This window comes from Xenopus laevis, chromosome 4S, assembly GCF_017654675.1.
Source record: "Xenopus laevis strain J_2021 chromosome 4S, Xenopus_laevis_v10.1, whole genome shotgun sequence".
Classification (NCBI taxonomy): Eukaryota; Metazoa; Chordata; class Amphibia; order Anura; family Pipidae; genus Xenopus; species Xenopus laevis.
This window is the reverse complement of record NC_054378.1, coordinates 120,433,700-120,456,321: the sequence shown is the minus strand read 5'-3', so window position 1 is coordinate 120,456,321 and position 22,622 is coordinate 120,433,700. Positions and strand designations below refer to the sequence as shown.

Sequence of the window (22,622 nt, the reverse complement as noted above, 5' to 3'; positions counted from 1 at the left end):
GCGATCCAACGTGCGGCGCTCCATTTCTCCTCTTTGCCTTCCTTATAGGAGATAGCCAGGGAAGAGTAACCGAGCGCCGCACAATGGATCGTCGCCTGACGCCGTTTCTGAAGAGGAGCGCAAGCGGAGTTTCGGTAAGTTACTTCTTAATAAACACTTAGTGATTTTAAAGTTTAATATGTGTTGGCGTTTTTTTTTTCGTAGAAAATATTTGCTGTTACTGGTCCTTTAATCAAATAATTTTTTTTTTTACAAATGATTTCCTTTTTCTGTGTAATAATAAAACAGTAACTTGTATTTGATCCCAACTAAGATATAATTAATCCTTATTGGAAGCAAAACCAGCCTATTGGGTTTATTTAATGTTTACGTGACTTTTACCAGATTTCAGGTATGAAGATCCAAATTACAGAAGATCCCTAACCGGGAATACCCCAGGTCCTGCGTATTCTTTTAAAGTGTTTGAGCGCATAAAAAGCTAATTTAGAGAAAAGGAATGTCAAACAGTGAAGGTCGAGCCAAGCCTGTGTTTAAATGGCCCCTCTGTACTCACCTATTCCAAACAACTTCATGTACAGATCAGAGCCCAGGCGAGGAGAGCAAATGAGATTCTAATGATAAAACATCAGAGGCTTCTCTGACAATCTCCACCATTCACTGATTTAGTTCTAATGAAGACACTCCAACCAGCGAGCACTCTCGGAGCAAGAAGGTCACAACGCGTTCAAAAATAACAGTGGGGTAAAAAAAAAATCAAGGCAAATAGGAAGCCGGTCGGGGTAAACTCGGCACAAAGTGACTTGGCAATTAATTAAATTGTACATAGAGGGCATCTGGTTTGTTTTTTTTTGGAAGGGGGGGAAAAACGGCAAGATACATTAATTTGTTCCTCCTGTAGCAGGTTAGACGTAAAATCTAAATTTAATGTATTCTATTAGGGGTCGTCTGGTTTTGTCAAGACATCAAATAGAATTGGCAACGACAAAGAGGAGGAGATGCCTCCTGAGAATTGACAGAGGACGACCTATGCCATAGAGGTTTTTAAGCCGGATTCTTGGCTATTTGCACAATGTGGCTGCAGATCCGTGGGATCTAATGGAGCCGGCAGAGCCTAACTGCCACCTAATCGCTGCTCTGAAGGCAGGTGCCACTTTCCTCCCAAATCGATGGCATGAAAAATCTCTGGGTACAAGAGAAACCCGACCGGCTCCGTCCGCGGGTTGATAGTGACTGAATTCACAGTACATATAACACGAAACTAGTTTATGAAAAGTAATGTTCACTCCTGTGGAAATGGCAGGGAAATCAAATCCAGATCCAAAAAACCGGCAGTTTTATTTCCCTGCGACCTCAACAATTCTCTATTTCAGATTCCTTTTACCTCTGTGATTTAAAATCGTTTCTCAGAAGGATTTTTGGCCATGTTGCTGCCGATTCCTTTATCCCGGCCCTTTATACCTCTACTAAATTTCGATCAATCGAAAATGATCCCCCCTTCCCCTTGGGAAAGCACTAAGGCAAACAACGGGTTAATACAAATGCCGGCTAGGGAAAAATATTAATAAATACAAAAGGAATTCAGCTAAAAAACCCGGGGTCTATAAATCGCAATTTAAGTCCGAGCCAGGGAAAGAAAACAAGTTTCCAGTAACCCAAGTCTGCACTCAATAAAACAAACAAACTGCTTCCAAAGCAGCCAAGTCTTTCACCAAACAATAACAAATTTAACTGATGGTGTCAGGACTTTCCCACAATCTCGCTGCGCAGGTGTTGGGTGCCGTTCCCCTCCTCTGTGGCCCTCTATTTATTTTCCCAAACCAGAAGGAAATCAATAACTCTCAATGCATAACAGAACATTTGTTATAGATTAAGACATATTAATGGAGCCGACTTAAAATAAACACGGGCTCCAAAGTGCAAAATGTTTCATCGGTTAGGGAAAAAGGGGGAAGGAGCAAGTGAGGAGTAAGAAAATAATTCTGGATTATTTTATGACATTTTTTGTAATATGTACAGGGAAGCTTTTTTAACCTGTTCGGGGCTGTGTCGCAGGCCATACATTGGCCGATAAAAACTGCCAACTTCAGGACTGGTCTGTGGCTTATGTGTTCCTCCCAACAGCCTGCCCAGTCAGCTTAAGGCCTTTCAGTGACAGGGGGTGCTGGGAGTCTGACCTCAATGACAGATGAAGGGCTGTAGAATGGCCAAAAAAGTCGTATATATTGGACAGGCAAGTCCATGTACCACTGATATGTTGGCACGGTATCATGTACAGACAATTGTGTAGAATTCACCTGCTCGGTCAGATATTGTACAGGATCATTGTATCATTGTACAGGGTCATTGGCTCATTCTACAGGATCATTGTACAGCATGATTGTATCATTGTAGAGGATCATTGCATCATTGTACAGGATCATTGTACAGGATTATTGTATCATTGTACATGAACACTGTATCATTGTGCAGGATCCCTGTATCACTGTACAGGATCATTGTATCATTGTACAGGATCATTGCATTGCATCATTGTACAGGATCATTGTTTCATTGTACAGGATCATTGTTTCATTGTACAGGATCATTGTACAGGATCATTGTACAGGAACATTGTACAGGATCATTATACAGGATCATTATACAGGATCATTATACAGGATTATTGTATCATTGTACAGGATCATTGTACCATTGTACAGAATCATTGTATCATTATACAGGATCATTCTACAGGATCATCTTAAACCATCTTGCCCAATTATAACGGCACATCCACACCCTTCCTTCCAATAACTAAAGTGCACGGGGCAGTCCTATTTACACCCCCTGAATATTGCTCTGAGTGCTGAAATGCCCTGCTCCAGCCCCCCAGCATTTAAAGGAGCGCAGAGCCACCTGACTGGATACAAAACACCCTACAACTGGCAGTTTATCAATGAAAGGATTCAATAGTGGGAACATGCAGAAGTTCTCTATTTCTCTGAGTGTCAGGCAAACCTGTTGTGCACCGGCGGAACAGCATGTACCACTGGTTCTGGCAATAAACACGGGCGCTATTCAAGCCACTTCTGCATTATGCCTGAATGTTGATTTATACGCCGGCAGCAGATGAAGTACAGGTGACGGGAGCAATAGGTAACAATAGGGCGCCGCGTTTATTGTGTCTGTTTATAATGATTTCAAGGCCACAAAGCAGCCAAGACATAGAGACCTGAAAACAGCAGTGAATTCTTCCAGCAATGTCATAAAAATACAGAATTGTTAATAGGTTATATATACACTTGGAGATATCGAGCGCCGCTACCTTCGTTTTAACTCCTTCAGACACAAGGAACAAACGATAGGAGTTATTTTAGAATTTTACATGTCTGCCTGTCCCAAGCAATGGTCCCAGTTTAGTCTGGGAACTGCATTTGTTTATTATTATTATAAATGCTACACCTTTGCGGTGTAAACAACCAGGGCGCAGAGCAGCCATTCCTTTCATAAATGTTAATATAAAAAAAAACTCAGATAATTATGATATTACAGGTACAGGGTTTTCCAGATAACGGATCTTTCTGTAATTTAGATCTTTATTCCTAGGAAATCATGTAAACACTAAATAATCCCAATAGGCTGGTTTTGCTTCCAATAAGGATTAATTATGTCTTAGTTGGGATCAAGTACAAGTTACTGTTTTATTATTACAGTTATGCGAACTGTTCACATGACCTGGTGCTTTCCGGATAATGGATCGTTCCGTAATCTGGGTCTTCATATCTTAAGTCTACTAGAAAATCATGTAAACATTAAATAAACCCAATAAGCTGGTTTTGCCTCCAATAAGGATTAATTATATCTTAGTTGGGATCAAGTACAAGCGACTGTTTTATCATTACACAGAAAAAGAAAATCATTTTTAAAAATTTGGATTATTTGGATAAAATGAAGTCTATGAGAGAAGGCCATTTGGTAGTTTGGAGCTTTCTGGAAAATGGGTTTCCGGATAATGGATCCCATATCTGTACCAACTCGGCCACATTACTGTTTTAAAAATGTTTCATGAGTCAGATTCGGATTTAACTCGATCAGTACGAAGAAGCATTAGGGCCCTGTGTATTAACGCTCATGATATACCTACGTTTTACTGCCCATTTTCTAGAATTAAAGGGGAACTCCACAAACAACGTTTTTTGCATACTGAAAGAAAATGATATTCTAAGCGTTTTCCCCATATACATTTATTAAAAATTTCCGATGGTTTTTAAGTAACGAGCAACTGCAATGGCCATTAAAAGCAATGTCTGTTCGGCTGTTTATTTTCTCGGTCCTCGTGAAACAATGTTGCAACTGCACCAGAAGCAGAAATTACTCTTTTTTTGCAACATTGTTTCAAGTTTAACAGCAGAGAAGAAAAATGGCTAAACCCTACGCTGCTCTCAGTTGCACTTTTATTTACAAATAACACCTAAACCGTGACAAATGTTGAATGAAGGTATATTGGGATGTTGTTTAAAACGCCATTTTCTTCCATTATGCAAAGAGAAGTTTATGGCTGGAGATCCCCTTTAAGATCACAGAGTAGGACCGAAACGCAGACTACACAGAAAAGTAATTTGTATTCAGAGTACTGAGTCACTTATGGCTGGTATCTCTAGGGTCAGAGATTTCTCATCTTGCAGGTTGGAATATTTGGCCAAATCAGTCACAATGAAAAGAAAATACATAAAAAAAACATATTCCAATAAAGATTGTTTTCTTTCCGCACTTTGGGAAAACAGAAATGGATCCCCCTCGTTTCCATGACGGCAGACACAAATTCCCCAGGTTTTGTTTTCTTTTTTGCAGTGTGCTGTTTAGCCTTTGCTTGGCCTGGGAGTTTTCTTACTGCTTGGCTGGAACATCAGCATTTAATAGATTTGAACCGAAATGGAGAGAGCCAGATGAGGCAATGAGGGGGGCTAGGAATGGTAAAGAAGCAGATCAGAGGCACTGGCCCACTGTTAACCCCTGCTGCGAGACTGCTGGAAAAACTGCATGCATCTCCTAAAGAGTTAATGATGACTTGTTGGCTTCACCTCCCGGCTGCCCTACCCTAGGGTATTCCTCAGGCCTTTCACTGCCAACAGTAACCTGCGTTTGCTTTGGAATGGAGGAAGCTCCAGCCAGCAAAGGGTCTCCAGCACCTGCACATTGCTATGCTGTCATTTGTTTGTGCAAGAACAAACCTTTTTACAGTATCCCCTTCCAGCATTTTACCATTAACCTTTTCATTGCCCACTAACCCCCATCAGTTATCAACCTTCCTCCTGCCCCTGGACCAAATGCAAAAAAAAAATTAAATACATAAATCAAGGTGACGCCGAATAAAACACAATTTTAACTCTTTCAATGCCAAGAACTGAATGCTGCAATGGAAATGAAGAGACGGTTTCTTTCTTTCCCTTTCTATTCTATACGGTGTATCTCACATAACAGCGAGTGACTGTCGATTTCACATAAAGGGACTAGCAGCAGATCCAGCGTGCAAGCTGCTGTGGAACTACAACTAACATCATGGCAGGAGGAGTGGCAGTGCAGATATAGACAAGTAGTATCACGCCAAAGTTTTGCTCATCCCAAGCGGCTGGTAAATGAAATTGATGTTCAAACCAATGTGAACTTTCCAAAGTTTCTGTACATGACTGTATTTGCTTAACCCTGACCTTTCCAGGTTCGTGCTGGAGCCGCACTACAGCTCACCTAGATTAGACTACTAAAGTCATTAGACTACCAGCCCGTTGAGTTTACTGTGGGAGGATCTGAGTGGCTCTTATTGCTGCAAAACAAGGTGTAAAAGAGCCCGGCGAGGAGGATTGTGCAGTTCCCCTCCTGCTGTCCACTTTGGGGGGATTGAAAGCCTCTGCAAACACTTACCTCCCCAGTGACCTACCCCAAAATCCGTTGCATGGGTGAGCTGCGGCTTTGCTAATTATCTGCCTTCTTGGAGATCTCTACATGACAGGTGCTCGCATTCTGCACTTTGACAGGCGGCTACACAAATAACTGGCTTGCCCCCCCCCCCCCGAGAGGCCTAATGCGTCGCTAATGAACAATAAATCAACTTTGATTACAAAGTGTCAGGCAAATCAGTTGGCAGTTTTGCCTCAAAGGGGCTCGGCGCGGTCGCAGACCCAGAGATCCGCATGCAGAATAGTCATTCAAGAATATGATCCGGGGTTGAGGGGATAAAGTTTGAAAAATAACCACAGAAAATGCTTGCGGAATTCGTGTGGTCAATTTTGTAGACACGTAGTTAAATCTTAATTTAAAATAACGAACAAATCAAGGTGAACAGGTTGCCAGACAATTGTTAATTGCACTATTGGCACGAGAGCCCAGTTTTCGAGTGGTCAAAACAAAATTAAAAGACGCTGTTTTTCTAAACTGTTTTAACTGCGCCTGTGCTGGAATGCTCTACAGAAGCACATTCCAGCACTTTGAGGGTTAACAAGCTCAGAGGCGCTGAGTTAAACATGAAATGGTAAGCTTGCATCCAACATACTAATTATACAGCAGACTGGTAATGTTTGTGGTTTCATTCACCCGTCACCGTGGGTATGAACACTGTTAACCCTTCGGTAACCTTTCTATTCAAATGCATTTCTTAATATTAGCTGGCACAGGGTCGAGGAGGAGGGGTACAACTTTCCATCAGATATCCGAGGGCTGCCACGACAATCTCAATACGTCTATCAGTCTTTTCATTTCTCTGCCACTTAAGCGACTGCAGAGGTTAAAGGGTTAATATAGTCCAAAACCGGCAGCATTAAGTGCTCTCTCCCCTCCTAATTTACCTCCCACTTATAAAAAAAAAAAATGCCCTCCCTTCTGTCAAAAAGAAATCCTTTCCCTAGCAGTGAAATGACGCCGGGCTGACAATCGAAATTAGTTCCGTTTAGATCTGGTTACAAAAGATTTGACCGCCACCATTCAGTAGCGGAGTCGGTTAACTTCCTTTACATCACATGACGTAAAAAAGAAAAAAAATGAAGGAATGAAAAATTTAGGCTGGGGGGGTATTGAAGCTGCGGACAAGCCGCTGAACTACAACTGGCCATTGAGAGGGGATGCTGGGAGTTGTAGTGTAAGAGAAGGACAACTCTTCTCCAGCAAATAGTAACAAAAACCAGCTTCCAAAGTTGTTATAGCTTTAAAAGCTACAAAAAATGAATAAAAAAAAAGAAAATAAAACTGTAAATAAATTCTGCACAAACAAACAGAAAATTGCCAGTAAGCAGATTAACTATTTATTTGCCGGCGTTTCCCTAGAAATCATGAAAAGCCAAATAGAAAAGGAGACTTCAACAAAAGCCAAGTGGGAGCGGGGAGAGACCCCTGTTCCTCGTTGGTAAACACGGAGCAAAACAGACTCCCCTCTGGTTGTCACCCCAAATAAAATAAATACAAATAAGTGAAGCGGAGGAAGTTTTTTTTTTTTAGGAGAAGAAGAGAAGAAAAGGGTTAAATCAATCATATTGACAAACCTGACAAACTCCATTTAGCAGCTGCCACCAGAGAGACAGGGAAAGTGCTGGGCCGGGGGAAGATCCAAAGTGTTGTCGGCTCCTCCGTTTCCCTCAGGTTGGAGACAGATTTGGAGACAGATTTGCACACACACATATACACACACACACACACACACACGGGTGCTCCTGGGCTGACAAGATGCAAAAGCACCCAAGCAGCCACGCCTTGCTCCACCAATCACAAGCAGCCTCTAAACATAATCACTTCAAACACCCCACACAATGGGGCCTCCTTCTTGTACTGGCGGCAGGTGAAATAAAGCTTTTGTGCAATACGGTGGCGCTGGTCTCTCCAGCAAATGCACTTCATTCTTATTAACCCTCTGACCCCTGGCAGCTCTCCAAAAAGCCTGCACTTACCCACCAGCAAATGGGCTTGGAGAACCGATTTATTCCCCTTAGAAAAGGCATTTATCCAGCCTTTAAATCACTTAACATGTAGTATTATTGTTATTTTTATTATTATTTGATAAATTTCCCTTTTTTTTTATTGTCAGTCATGATATAAAACTTATTTTCTAGATTTCTTACATTTCTAGATTTGTTTTTCTAGATTTCTTACATTTCTAGAATTGTTTACATTTTTAGATTTCTTTACATTATTAGATTTCTTTACATTTTTAGATTTCTTTAGATTTATATATTTCTTTACATCTCTAGATTTCTTACATTTCTAGAATTCTTACATTTCTAGATTTCTTTACATTTCTAGATTTCTTTACATTTCTAGATTTCTTTACATTTCTAGATTTCTTTATATTTCTAGATTTCTTTACATTTCTAGAATTCTTACATTTTTAGATTTCTTTACATTTCTAGATTTCTTTACATTTCTAGATTTCTTTACATTTCTAGATTTCTTTACATTTCTAGATTTCTTTACATTTCTAGATTTCTTTACATTTCTAGAGTTCTTGCATTTTTAGATTTCTTTACATTTTTAGATTTCTTTACATTTCTAGATTTCTTTACATTTCTAGATTTCTTACATTTCTAGAATTGTTTACATTTTTAGATTTCTTTACATTATTAGATTTCTTTACATTTTTAGATTTCTTTAGATTTCTTTACATTTCTAGATTTCTTTACATCTCTAGATTTCTTACATTTCTAGAATTCTTACATTTTTAGATTTCTTTACATTTTTAGATTTCTTTACATTTCTAGATTTCTTTACATTTCTATATTTCTTACATTTTTAGATTTCTTTACATTTCTATATTTCTTTACATCTCTAGATTTCTTACATTTTTAGAATTCTTACATTTCTAGATTTCTTACATTTTTATATTTCTTTATATTTCTTACATTTCTAGATTTCTTTACATTTCTAGATTTCTTTATGCCCCCATCCCCCAGAACTAGAAGAAGTCCTAAACGAAGCATTTCTGACCTCAAAATCTCCTCTTCTCTCAGACTCTGCCTTCCCCAAACTCCCTTGTTTGTTTGTTGCGGTTGCCAATGAACCAGACAACAACACAAAAGCTGCAACATGTTTGTGCCGTCAGTTACTAACTGCCTGCTCTCTGGCTGCTGCTTCTTTTTATGTTCCATATGTTTTTCCTCTTGGGTTTGTGCAGTAAACACAGCAAATACATATTGTTTGTGTCCATCTGTTGCGCTGCTGTTGTCTGTTTGTTGGAGCGACTGCCTGAGACAGATCACCTTGCTGACTGGCACTTTGCCCCAACGCTGGAATTCTAAACTGAGCAAATGAAAGGGAAAGCAGTTTTTTTTAACCCAGTCATTGCCAGTAAGAAACTAGGTTAGTTCAAGCCCACAGAAGCAGGGTCCTCTTTAGTGTTTTGTTATCTCTAGGTTGTGGTTTATTTTAACCCCACAACTTGTATTAACAGCAATTGTCTACTACCATTCTGGCAGTGAAGAAGTTAAAGGAAGCAGGAGGGCCGCCTGGATAACAACCGATCCAAAACAAAAAGTGCAAATGGCTTACAAAAGGGGGATTTCTTATACGCGCACTGCTGTCCTCCCTAAAGAGGTTTTGTGTCAGATACATTTATTAATGGGATTTGCTTTTTTTTTTCCAGGTTACACAATATAACCCCCCCCACCAGCCTGAAGACTATGAATAATTAATAGGGGGGAGGATGCTCTTTTTAATTTTTTTGTGCCGGGTTCTGATCCCTGTGCCCACAGCATCATCAGACTTGGCAGCAGGAAGGGCAAGAACATTTCAGGGTTCGCGGGTGTTATCTACACTGCGCACATTTTACTCAACAGACGATTAGTGGAAACGTGCACCACAGTCGTGACACCAACGCAAAGACCAAATAAATGGAAAACCCGGTTTGCTTCAGCCTATCAGATCTTTGACCCTAAGCCTGGCGTCACAGGTACGTGCCCAGTGCTACAGTCAAGACACAAGGGCTACCTGAGTTTGGCAACATTTGGTCAGGCTCCCTTTGCTGTTTGCTGTGAATATAAACAAAAAATACCCCATAGTAACAGCAAATGATGAATCACAGTCATATCCGCTTCATTGGCCCTTAGAAAAAGACTAAATGAGAACACACTCCTAAACCAGCCGGTGAAGCTAAAACTTCATTTTATTCCATTTTACTAAAAAACCACATGTCCTGACGCGTTTCGCATCTACTGATACATAATCATAGGTACATGCCCAGCTACCAGCTCTACAGTGTAGGATCATCAATTTCAAGAAGAAACCTTAATGCAAGGCTTACACCATTAATATTACACCGTAATACTCCCCTTCATTGTGAAACATAAAAATGAGGGAAGGTTTTGGTAACAATGAAGTGGTTACAATTCCAAAGCACTGGCTCTACTGTCTAATGTGCTGCTGACAAATCCTAGTTGCGCCCCCTACCTGCCAATACTCACTGTTACTGATGCTAAAATGACTTCAAAAGTAAAAAGGTGTAAATTAAAAGTTTTCTGGATAACAGATCGTTCCATAATTCGGATCTTCATACTTTAAGGGGAATATTTATCAAGGGTTGAAATTCGAATTTGAAAAACTTCGCAATTCCAATTCAAATAGGTCCATATTCGATCTAATTCGAATGGAACGAATCAAAGTAATCAATTGACTCCAAATAGGTTCTAGGAGGTCTCCTTTAAGCTAAAACAGCAATTTGGCAGGTTTTTGATGGCAAATGGTCAAATTCGAATTTTTAAAGAGACAGTACATTATAAATTTCGAAAATTCGCTAGTCGAGGTACACAAAAATAGCTCGAAATCCAAATTTTTTTAATTCGAAAATTCACCTTGACCGTTGATAAATCTGCCCATAAGTCTACTAGAAAATCATGTAAACATTAAATAAACCCAATAAGGATTAATTATATTTTAGTTGGCATCAAGTACAAGCTACTGTTTTAGTATTAGGGGGGGCCATACACTGAGATATCCGCTCGTTTGGCGATGTAGGTTTGCCTTGAGGTGGGCGATATCGGGCTGATCTGATCGTGGGCCCTAGGGCTCAACGATCGCATCATAATGAAGGGTAACAGGCGGTCGGATCGCAGGAACACATCTTCCGTCCTGTCCGATCGACATCTGGCTTACTTTTGGCCAGATATCAAACGGGGGAAGCCCCGACGGAGGGCCCCATACACGGGCCAATAAGGTCGACCTTTACAGAGAAAAAAATAAATAATTTCTAAAAAAAAATAATAATAATTTGATTAAAATGGAGTCTATGGGAGACGGCCTTTATGTAATTCGAACCATTCGAACCATGGATCCCATACCTGTATTTGCCAAAGAGTGGGAGCTGCTGAGCGGAGGCATTGTTCATCATGGGAACAGTGGGATCTCTTTATTGCTACTCTGCTCTTTTATTAAGGTCTATTCTGATCCAATCAATATGGCAGCTCACACATTCCATGCAAACAAACGCGGGGCCCTTGGCTGCCTGTTTAAAGAAAATGGAATCTTCATAAATGCTACTTGCAGAAACGGTTTTTCTTTCCTTTATCCAATTAATTAACAATGAACTTGTTCACTTTGGGAAGAGGGACTGGGCCTAGCAGAAGGGCACCCCAGGCAATAAGGGAAGAATAGGGCCCCAAAGGGAACACGCATTACTCACATACAACTTGTGAAGTGAATTTGGGGGGGGCAATGGTAAGCTCTGAGGGCAAAGAACTGATTAAAGGAGTGGTTCACCTTTAAGTTAACTTTTAGTATGTTATAGAATGGCTAATTCTAAGCAACTTTTCAGTTGGTCTTCATTAGTTTTTATGGTTTTTCAATTATTCGCCTTCTTCTCCTGACTCTTTCCAACGTTCAAATGAGGGTCACTGACCCCCATCTACAAACAAATGCTTTGAAAGGCTACATATTTATTTTTATTACTCATCTTTCTATTCAGGCCTCTCCTATTCATATTCCAATCTCCTATTCAAATCAGTGCATGGTTGCTAGGGGAATTTGGACCTAGCAACCAGATGGCTGAAATTGCAAACTGGAGAGCTGCTGAATAAAAAGCTAAATAACACAAAAACCACAAATAATAAAAAATGAAAACCAATTGCAAATTGTCTCAGAATATTGTTATTGCTACTTTTTATTACTCATCTTTCTATTCAGGCCTCTCCTATTCATATTCCAGTCTCTTATTCTAATCAGTGCATGGTTGCTAGGGGAATTCGGACCCTAACAACCAGATGGCTGAAATTGAAACTGGAGAGCTGCTGAATAAAAAGCTAAATAACACAAAAACCACAAATAATAAAAAATGAAAACCGAATGCAAATTGTCTCAGAATATCACTCTCTACATCATACTAAAAGTGAACTCAAAGGTGAACAACCCCTCATGAGTTGTGGGTTTCAACTGGCCCACAAGTTGACGATGCATCAAGACTAAAGGACACCCCTTGTGGATCCTCCACTGTCAGAGCAATGACAGTTACTGCCTCTGGCTCCTCCTTCTTCTAGAGTCCTGCACAGGTCCATTTTTTGGAACCTGTACTCGACCCGTCCCCACAACCTGCAATCAGCAACCTGGACCTACAACCCGCATTCTTACCAGCTTGGATCTGCTACCTGAGCCGACCCGCAAGTATCTTATCCGTAACCTGGTCCCGCGACCATCAAGAATCAGGAAGTGCTGCCATTGTAAGCTGGAAGTGACATCATTGGAAGTAGGCGTGATCAAAAAAAGAAGTAAAAACCGATATTGAGAAGACCCGCGACCCGCCGACCCTGCGTCTATACCCGCACCCAGAACTTCTACCCACAACCCGCAGGTTTTTCCAGGTAACCCATGGGTACCCGACCCGCTGCAGGACCTCCTACATTTCTGTATATCCATCAGATGCCAGTGTATGGCCACCTTAAGATCTGGATGAGAAGCACCTATCCACTTATTTTATTTCTCTCTCACCCACAGGGGTGCCGGGCGCTTGGCTGAACATAAAACACAAATGGCAGTTCAATAAACGTCAATGAATAAAATTAAATACAAGTGCAGAGAAATGTCAGCCCAACTGCAGAGGGGGTTTATTCCACAGAGCTAGCACTCTATGCAGCAGAGACCCACTCCCAGGAAGCAAATGAACTGCCATTGTGTGTAGTGCAATTTGGAACATAAAGAGATAGAGGGGCGCAGGGAGTGCGAGATGTCCCATCCCCCCCGACAATGAAAAACATCTGCTGGGCTCATTAACATATTAATGCATTAAAGCGAGGCACAGGCCGAACATCAGGTTTAAATGAGAGCTTACAGGCTGATAACGACCGGCATACATGCTAATTTCTCTCTCTCACAAGGGTTTCTTTGAAAGTCGTGCATTTTAAGTAAAGCCGGCGATAATGACGTCCGAGCCAATGGCAAATGCAAAGGTTAGAGAGGAGGGAGCAAGGGGGGCTTCCCTTTTAATTAAACAGTATTTTGGGAGGGTCACTATAATGATAAAAAAAGATATTGTTAAGAACATTGTGTTTTATATAAAGATTAAGGGCTCTTACACACGGGCGTTTTTTCCTGCGCTCCCCTGCGTTGCGATTTCTTCCGTTCAGCCGCAGGGGAGCGCAGGAGTAGACGCACTCAATTATTGTGAAGGGGCTGTACTCACACAGACGCATGTATGCGCCAAACGCAGGTGAAATGCAACATGCTGCGTCCCACCTGCGTCTGTGTGAGTACAGCCCCTTCACAATAATTCTACTCCTGCGCTCCACTGCGGCTGAACGGAAGAACATGCAACACAGGGGAGCGCAGGAAAAAACGCCCTAAAGAACTGAGAGGTCAAGTTATTGCCTGGTAAAACAAGGCAGGCGTTCTACCATTTTTCCAAGGAAAACAACTGACCACTGGGGGCCCATTCCCTATTAGTTACTTTGAATCTTTGTAAACAATAATATTCTCCTTGACAGAGCAAGCAGTATGGCAGCTCAGACACATATCAAGTGGGAAAAAAAGTTCAATTTGCCCTTTAAATTCTGACACCCAGACTGGATCGCGATGGCAAAGGGTTGGTCCGGTGCCAAACAGACAGGCAATGGGCAGGGAGGGGAAGAGGAAATAAACAACGCTGCAATGTGATTTTTGCTGAAAAGCTGCAATTTCCCAGGAAATGTTCCCTTTCCTGAATAACCTACAGCTCAGTGGAAAAAAGAAAATCACAATTTCCAGATAAATGAATTGAGCCTGATACTATCAGTGTGTTGCTACACCTCTGCAACAAGGGGCAAACTGGCATACGGCAGTGTGTTTGTAGAGTTTGCAAGGAACCCAATTCCCTAAGTAAGGGTTTGTTGTTAATTTCTGGTTTAAGTTATAATTATTAGGGATGCACCGAATCCACTATTTTGGATTTGGCTGAACCCCCGAATCCTTCGCAAAAAATTGGGCCAAATACCGAATCATAATTTGCATATGAAAATTTGGGGTGGGAAGGAGAAAACATTTTTTACTTCCTTGTTTTGTGACAAAAAGTCACGCAATTTGGCTCCCCACCCCTAATTTGTATATACAAATTAGGATTTGGTTCAGACAGCCAGAACGATTTGGCAGAATCTGAATCCTGGCCAAATCCCAAACTGAATCCAGTGGATTTGGAGCATCACTAATAATTATGTGTGTGGCATCTAGGGTTGTAAGAATACTTACTGGCCGGTGGGGGGTGGTGACCTAAAGGGGCGTGCCACAAAGTGGTTATGGTGTAGAGGGGCGGGGCACTACATGCAAAGCCTGAGGATTGGTTATGGAGCGAACCTTGAAGAAAAAAAGATAAGTGTCGGGTAGATTGGGGGAAGGCCAAAGGCTAATCTTAAAAATATTACAAATTTGTAATACCGGCCCTGGCAAGTGTTTTACCGGCTACGCCAGTAAAATCCCGGCTGGGGGGCAGCCCTAGTGGCATCAGGTTTGAGTGCACATTGTGCACTGGTCAGCATTGAACACAGGACTTGGGTTGTGGGTTCAATACTGACCAGGGCACATTATGCATAGAGTTTGTATAATCTCCCTGTGTCTGTGTTGGTTACCCCTGGGTACTATAATTTCCTCCCACACTCCGAAAACACACAGGCAGGTTGTCTCATACATCCAGGTCATGGTATATGTATAGTAATAAGTCAAATCAACTGGACTTGCTGTGTTTTCGCTAGTCGTCCGACTGACTTTCTCAATTCAAAGTGTTCAACTCAATTCTGAATTTAGAGCCGATCAGATGACTAGCGAAACGCCTTCAAGGAAAAAGAAAATACAGCAAGTCCAGTTGATTTGACTTATAACTATAGAGATACAGGCAGGTTATCTGGCTCCTGATGCAATTGCCAATAATGTGTGTGAATGTGATAAGGACCTTAGAGTGTAAGCTCTTCTGGGGCAGGGACTGATAGGAATGATGAATAATAGTTGTAAAAGTTTGTATTTAATGCACAGGGAAAGGACTTCCTCCCTCTACTTTCTCCCTACAACTTCCTGTGGCTGTCAGGGGATGCTGGGAGCTGTAGTAGAAAGGGCTGCAGGTTGCCCCTTGCCTGCAATATAAATGTAATATTAAGAATGCCTCCAGGCCAGCGATACATTACACGGTTCCCCATGTGAGACACAATGTTAGGAGGATAATAAGAGCTACAGCTTCACACCCACGGACCATAATGGGCGCTGATTGCCTTGTATCAATTAAAAGGGATAAACAGGCAAGTGGTTATTCCCTTGTGAAACACAGCGGCTGTAGCGCCTGTTACTCTTCCAGCTCCCTCATATTATCGGCATTCTCTGCCGTGAAGCAGAAGCCAGGAACGTACCTCGGAGAATGTGCAGAGGGCGATGCCAGGCTGAGAGAGAACTGAGTGACTGTTGGGCACCTTCCAGCCTTTTTACTGACTGTCCCTGGAAAGTAAGTTGGCCCGGGTTCAATAAAATACCTTCTGAAAACTAATAGGCCACCGGCGACATTTCAGCACTCGCTGGGGTTTTCTGTATATGAATACTGTAGACTGAGCCTGCATATACTACACACAGGTCAGGGCCGGGTATATATATATATATATATATATATATATATATATATATATATATAAAATACGCAAGAGCCAGGAATATCTTAAATTATATCCTTGTAAACGGTGAGTAGTGATGTTATCAGTTATAAACGGTGAGTAGTGATGTTATCAGTTATAAACGATGAGTTCTGATGTCATTTTTGTCACATGACTCACTAAAACTTGTGTATTATAATAAATAAAGTACCCCTTGTAGGAAAATATGAGGATATTTGAAGTCACCGAGGAGTTCCATGACCTGTATAAAAGCACTCGGCCGACTTATAATATCCTTATATTTTACAATAGGGGGTACTTTATTCGCTATATATACCCATCAGCCCCTCTGACCTCTGCATCAGCTAATGCCCCATGTCCCCATCAAGGCAAGGCGCCAGCAGATAAGATATTTAGACTGGGAAATACTGACTGTGATCCAATGGGATTGGACGTTAGTGTTTTGAACGTTAAAGTCCAGGGTTCCAGAGTGACACATAATGGTGGTCAGGCAATATGGCTGAAATCATCTAGACCGTCTGGTCCAATCTGGGGGCGAGTTTGTTTGGGTCCCTTCAATATAACTAGGGAGCAGCTTCTGAAAAGTCCAGTTTCATGCCGGATACTGTACAGTCGAGTCCTGCAGCGGGTCGGTTACCTGCAAAAAAAGCAGGCACCCTGCAGAACGAGGGGAGGATTTTCAGGTGCGAGTATACCCGCGGGTAGGGTTGCCACCTTTTCTGGAAAAAAATACCGGCTTTCCTATATTCTTGATGTTTTTTCCTATTAATAACATTGGCATCAAGCATCATTTTTACAAAAAAAACTTTTGCTGTGCGGAGCGGGACAACATTTTTTTGACCACGCCCGGTTTTGTGGCCACACCCCCTAATTACCATGTTCATTTTTACAAAATTTAGCAGGTCATGGAAAATATGAACACATTTCTGGGAGTTTTAGGATCAGTTTTCATGTGTTATTACAATTTTGCTAATGAATATATTTTTTCATCCACGATCCCTAATTGGTGGTTATAATTGCTCTTTTTTTTTCAGATCAGCTCTGTATTTCGAATGGTTATACTTGGCAGACTGTTGTGCTTACCCCCCAACATTTTGGGATATAGAAAGAGGGACAAAAAGATTTGCTGTACGGAGCGAAGTGAAAAAATGTTGACCACGCCCATTTTGTGGCCACACCCCCCTATCTACCAAGTCCATATTAAAGAATTTGGCAGGTTATGAAAGTCTGAACACATTTCTCTGGTTTTTATGGGTTATTACAGTTTTGCTAATGAAGGTCACAGTTTCCCCAAGAGACCTGCTTATCTTAAACTGTTACAATTGTTTCTCTGCTTATCTTAAATTGTAACAATTGTATCTAAGTTCAGCTACATCGTATTCTGGACTTTCTTTGTATCTTTTTCTGGCTGTTCAGTACACACGATCAAAGCACCACTGATTTAGAATGAGTAATGTGCAGCTGCATCTCCTCCCCATAAATCCCAAAGGGACCCAAGGTTTCCCCTGAGTCAATACATGAATGATAAAGGTCAGGAACATGTTTTACTGTCCCTTTAATCTCTTATTTTTAAGCCTTTCAATTGCAATTAAGAGGCACTGGATTCCTCACACTTCCCATGGAGGCTGAGCAATACAAGGGGAGGCTGAACTGTACTTGTCTTTTTTTCATCCAAAATTAACTTTGTAAGTAGAATGTCTAACATGAGTCTCTTTCTCTCTCCCTGGGGATAAATCAATTGCTGTTGGCCACACTGAGTCAGACTGAAACGGGTTCTGTGATGAAATATTCATTCAGGTTCTGCTGGGAAACAACTGGTGAAATCCCTTGTAACACAAAGCACATAAAAGTTGCAACTAATGCCCAAAGCGACATCATTAGACTTGTTTTTTAGGCGGCTGATAGAAATGTCCCCACTGTTACTATAGGTACCATCTCTACTACACCTGCTATCCCACAGTCACACTCCCTTCCCAGAGACTATTATCCACTGTTACTATAGACACCATCTCTCCCTACTATACCTGCTATCCCACAGTCACACTCCCTTCCCAGAGACTATTATCCACTGTTACTATAGACACCATCTCTCCCTACTATACCTGCTATCCCACAGTCACACTCCCTTCCCAGAGACTATTATCCCACTGTTACTATAGGCACCATCTCTCCCTACTATACCTGCTATCCCACAGTCACACTCCCTTCCCAGAGACTATTATCCACTGTTTACTATAGGCACCATCTCTCCCTACTATACCTGCTATCCCACAGTCACACTCCCTTCCCAGAGACTATTATCCACTGTTACTATAGACACCATCTCTCCCTACTATACCTGCTATCCCACAGTCACACTCCCTTCCCAGAGACTATTATCCACTGTTACTATAGACACCATCTCTCCCTACTATACCTGCTATCCCACAGTCACACTCCCTTCCCAGAGACTATTATCCCACTGTTACTATAGGCACCATCTCTCCCTACTATACCTGCTATCCCACAGTCACACTCCCTTCCCAGAGACTATTATCCACTGTTACTATAGGCACCATCTCTCCCTACTATACCTGCTATCCCACAGTCACACTCCCTTCCCAGAGACTATTATCCACTGTTACTATAGACACCATCTCTCCCTACTATACCTGCTATCCCACAGTCACACTCCCTTCCCAGAGACTATTATCCACTGTTACTATAGGCACCATCTCTCCCTACTATACCTGCTATCCCACAGTCACACTCCCTTCCCAGAGACTATTATCCACTGTTACTATAGGCACCCATCTCTCCCTACTATACTCTGCTATCCCACAGTCACACTCCCTTCCCAGAGACTATTATCCCACTGTTACTATAGACACCATCTCTCCCTACTATACCTGCTATCCCAACAGTCACCACTCCCTTCCCAGAGACTATTATCCACTGTTACTATAGGCCACCATCTCTCCCTACTATACCTGCTATCCCACAGTCACACTCCCTTCCCATGAGACTATTATCCACTGTTACTATAGGCACCATCTCTCCTACTATACCTGCTATCCCACAGTCACACTCTCTTCCCAGAGACTATTATCCACTGTTACTTATAGGCACCATCTCTCCCTACTATACCTGCTATCCCACAGTCACACTCCCTTCCCAGAGACTATTATCCACTGTTACTATAGGCACCATCTCTCCCTACTATACCTGCTATCCCACAGTCACACTCCCTTCCCAGAGACTATTATCCCACTGTTACTATAGACACCATCTCTCCCTACTATACCTGCTATCCCACAGTCACACTCCCTTCCCAGAGACTATTATCCCACTGTTACTATAGGACACCATCTCTCCCTACTATACCTGCTATCCCACAGTTCACACTCCCTTCCCAGAGACTATTATCCACTGTTACTATAGGCACCATCTCTCGCGTACTATACCTTGCTATCCCACAGTCACACTCCCTTCCCAGAGACTATTATCCACTGTTACTATAGGCACCATCTCTCCCTACTATACCTGCTATCCCCACAGTCACACTCCCTTCCCAGAGACTATTATCCCACTGTTACTATAGACACCATCTCTCCCTACTATACCTGCTATCCCACAGTCAACACTCCCTTCCCAGAGACTATTATCCCACTGTTACTATAGACACCATCTCTCCCTACTATACCTGCTATCCCACAGTCACACTCCCTTCCCAGAGACTATTATCCCACTGTTACTATAGACACCATCTCTCCCTACTATACCTGCTATACCACAGTCACACTCCCTTCCCAGAGACTATTATCCACTGTTACTATAGACACCATCTCTCCCTTCTATACCTGCTATCCCACAGTCACACTCCCTTCCCAGAGACTATTATCCACTGTTACTATAGGCACCATCTCTCCCTACTATACCTGCTATCCCACAGTCACACTCCCTTCCCAGAGACTATTATCCCACTGTTACTATAGACACCATCTCTCCCTACTATACCTGCTATACCACAGTCACACTCCCTTCCCAGAGACTATTATCCACTGTTACTATAGGCACCATCTCTCCCTACTATACCTGCTATCCCACAGTCACACTCCCTTCCCAGAGACTATTATCCCACTGTTACTATAGACACCATCTCTCCCTACTATACCTGCTATACCACAGTCACACTCCCTTCCCAGAGACTATTATCCCACTGTTACTATAGGCACCATCTCTCCCTACTATACCTGCTATCCCACAGTCACACTCCCTTCCCAGAGACTATTATCCACTGTTACTATAGGCACCATCTCTCCCTACTATACCTGCTATCCCACAGTCACACTCCCTTCCCAGAGACTATTATCCCACTGTTACTATAGACACCATCTCTCCCTACTATACCTGCTATCCCACAGTCACACTCCCTTCCCAGAGACTATTATCCCACTGTTACTATAGACACCATCTCTCCCTACTATACCTGCTATCCCACAGTCACACTCCCTTCCCAGAGACTATTATCCACTGTTACTATAGGCACCATCTCTCCCTACTATACCTGCTATCCCACAGTCACACTCCCTTCCCAGAGACTATTATCCCACTGTTACTATAGACACCATCTCTCCCTACTATACCTGCTATCCCACAGTCACACTCCCTTCCCAGAGACTATTATCCCACTGTTACTATAGGCACCATCTCTCCCTTTACTAATCTGTTATCCTGCCCATACAAGGAGCATTGCCAAAACTTTTGGTACTTCTGTGCAGGACCCCAAGATTTCTGATGGTGGCCTTTATTGACAGTCCGGGTATATCCTATATTTCAGCTTTGGGAATGTTGATGTGTTTTGTGAGACATTTGTGGTTTAACGGTGAGTCAAAACACAATATCTTCAAATCACAAAATACACCTCATCAGCTAGATTTGCTCAGGTAATGTAGGACAGAGATCATTAGAGTAATGGCACATGGGCCTGTTTTGGCCAAGTTTTTCGGACTACAAACTAGGTGCTCATTAGTTCTCTTTCTCTTCTATATCTTCATCTTTCCATCTTTCAATTATTGCCCTTCAAGACTATGATTTTATTGCTATTATTCAGACCCCTTCAGTCTCTTTTTCAATTAGCAACCAGAAAGCTGATGAAACCCCAAACTAGAGAACTACATCAAAACTATCAAAATTTAAGACCAATACAAAAAGTATCACTGCCTAATTGTTGACTTGTGATTCAGTTGGCAGTGAACCAGTCTGACAGGTAGTTCCGGGGCTGACCCGAGCACCTCTACGGTCTACTAACTAAAGGTCAACTAAACCTTTAAAGCAAACACTGCACAAGAAAGTGTAAGTGCAAGCCCTCTAGATATAATTTATTGAATTAATTTGTCTAATTACAATCTCTATAAATAGATTCACCGCAAATAAAGGAAGGGAAACGAAAACCTTGAATTCTCACACTCGCTTCATTTTAGGGAAGGATTTTTCTATGGGGTATGAAACAAATTGAGAAAACCACCCTTAAGGTAGAAAAGTGTTTCCAAGCAATTTATCTATCTAACTGTATCAGCGTATTCCACTGTATTGCACGGAGGCAGAATTCCGGCGGGTAGAGAGTACGTTCCCTTTACAGTAAAACACCACCACCACCATTTGTATAGTAAATGAAAAGAGTAGGTTTAGTTAAAGCATGAGCCGTTACTTGCGACTACTGAACCGCGCCAGAATTAAGCGGTTTCTAGTTTTTATTTGCGAGAAGCTGTAACAGAAAATCAATTTGTTTCTTTCAGCCCTGAAATGCTGCTTATCCTTCCATACGTGATGCAAACACCAATCGATATTTACTGAAAGAAATGAAGGTGACAAGACACGTTTGACATATCTGAGATAGAAGGCTATTAGAATTCATTAGAAATACATGTGTTGCTATAGAATATTGGGATTTCCCTACAGCGCTGGATGACGAGAGAAGGGGACCATATAAAATGCTAACACGCGAGTATATAGTCTGCCAACTCAGCTACTCAGGACATAGTAGGCAGTTTACTGGCCCAGACATGGGGTCAACAGCAGCACCACAACGTCCAAAGATTACCTGGGGATTACCTGGGTTCAGTCCCCTTTTTCTCTTTGATCCCCTGCACTGAACAGCCAGAAAAGGATACAAAGTTTCTAAATTAATTGGCTTTTGGCAGAGAGCCCAGAATATGTGCCAGGTTCACTTAGATACTTTTGTAACAATTTAAGATAAGCAAAGAAACAACTGTAACAATTTAAGATAAGCAGGTCTCTTGGGGGAAACTGTGACTTGCAGCTCAAAGGGCAATTCACCTTCATTAGCAAAATTGTAATAACACATAAAAACCACAGAAATGTGTTCAAACTAGGGATGCACCGAATCCAGGGTTCGGCCTTTTTCAGCAGGATTTGGATCTGGCCGAATTCTTGTGCCTGGCCGAACCAAATTCTAATTTGCATATGTAAATTAGGGACGGGTAGGGAAACACGTGACTTTTCGTCACAAAAGAAGAATTTTTTCCACTTTTGCCTTTCCTGCTCGATTCAGTTCGGTATTCGGCC

The 22,622-nt window shown here is 41.8% G+C and overlaps 1 protein-coding gene across 20 annotated transcripts in view; it reads right to left on the bottom strand.

The window, feature by feature from the left end:
- The window catches only part of foxp1.S (forkhead box P1 S homeolog), a 629,350-nt gene that overhangs the window by 109,932 nt on the left and 496,796 nt on the right, over positions 1-22,622 (bottom strand). Inside the window, exon 1 of one of the 20 annotated variants that reach the window (XM_018259731.2) lies at positions 7,509-8,048. The exons of 17 other annotated variants lie outside the window; for them this stretch is intronic. The gene's annotated coding sequence lies outside the window, so the exon portion shown is untranslated. 20 annotated transcript variants of the gene reach the window in all.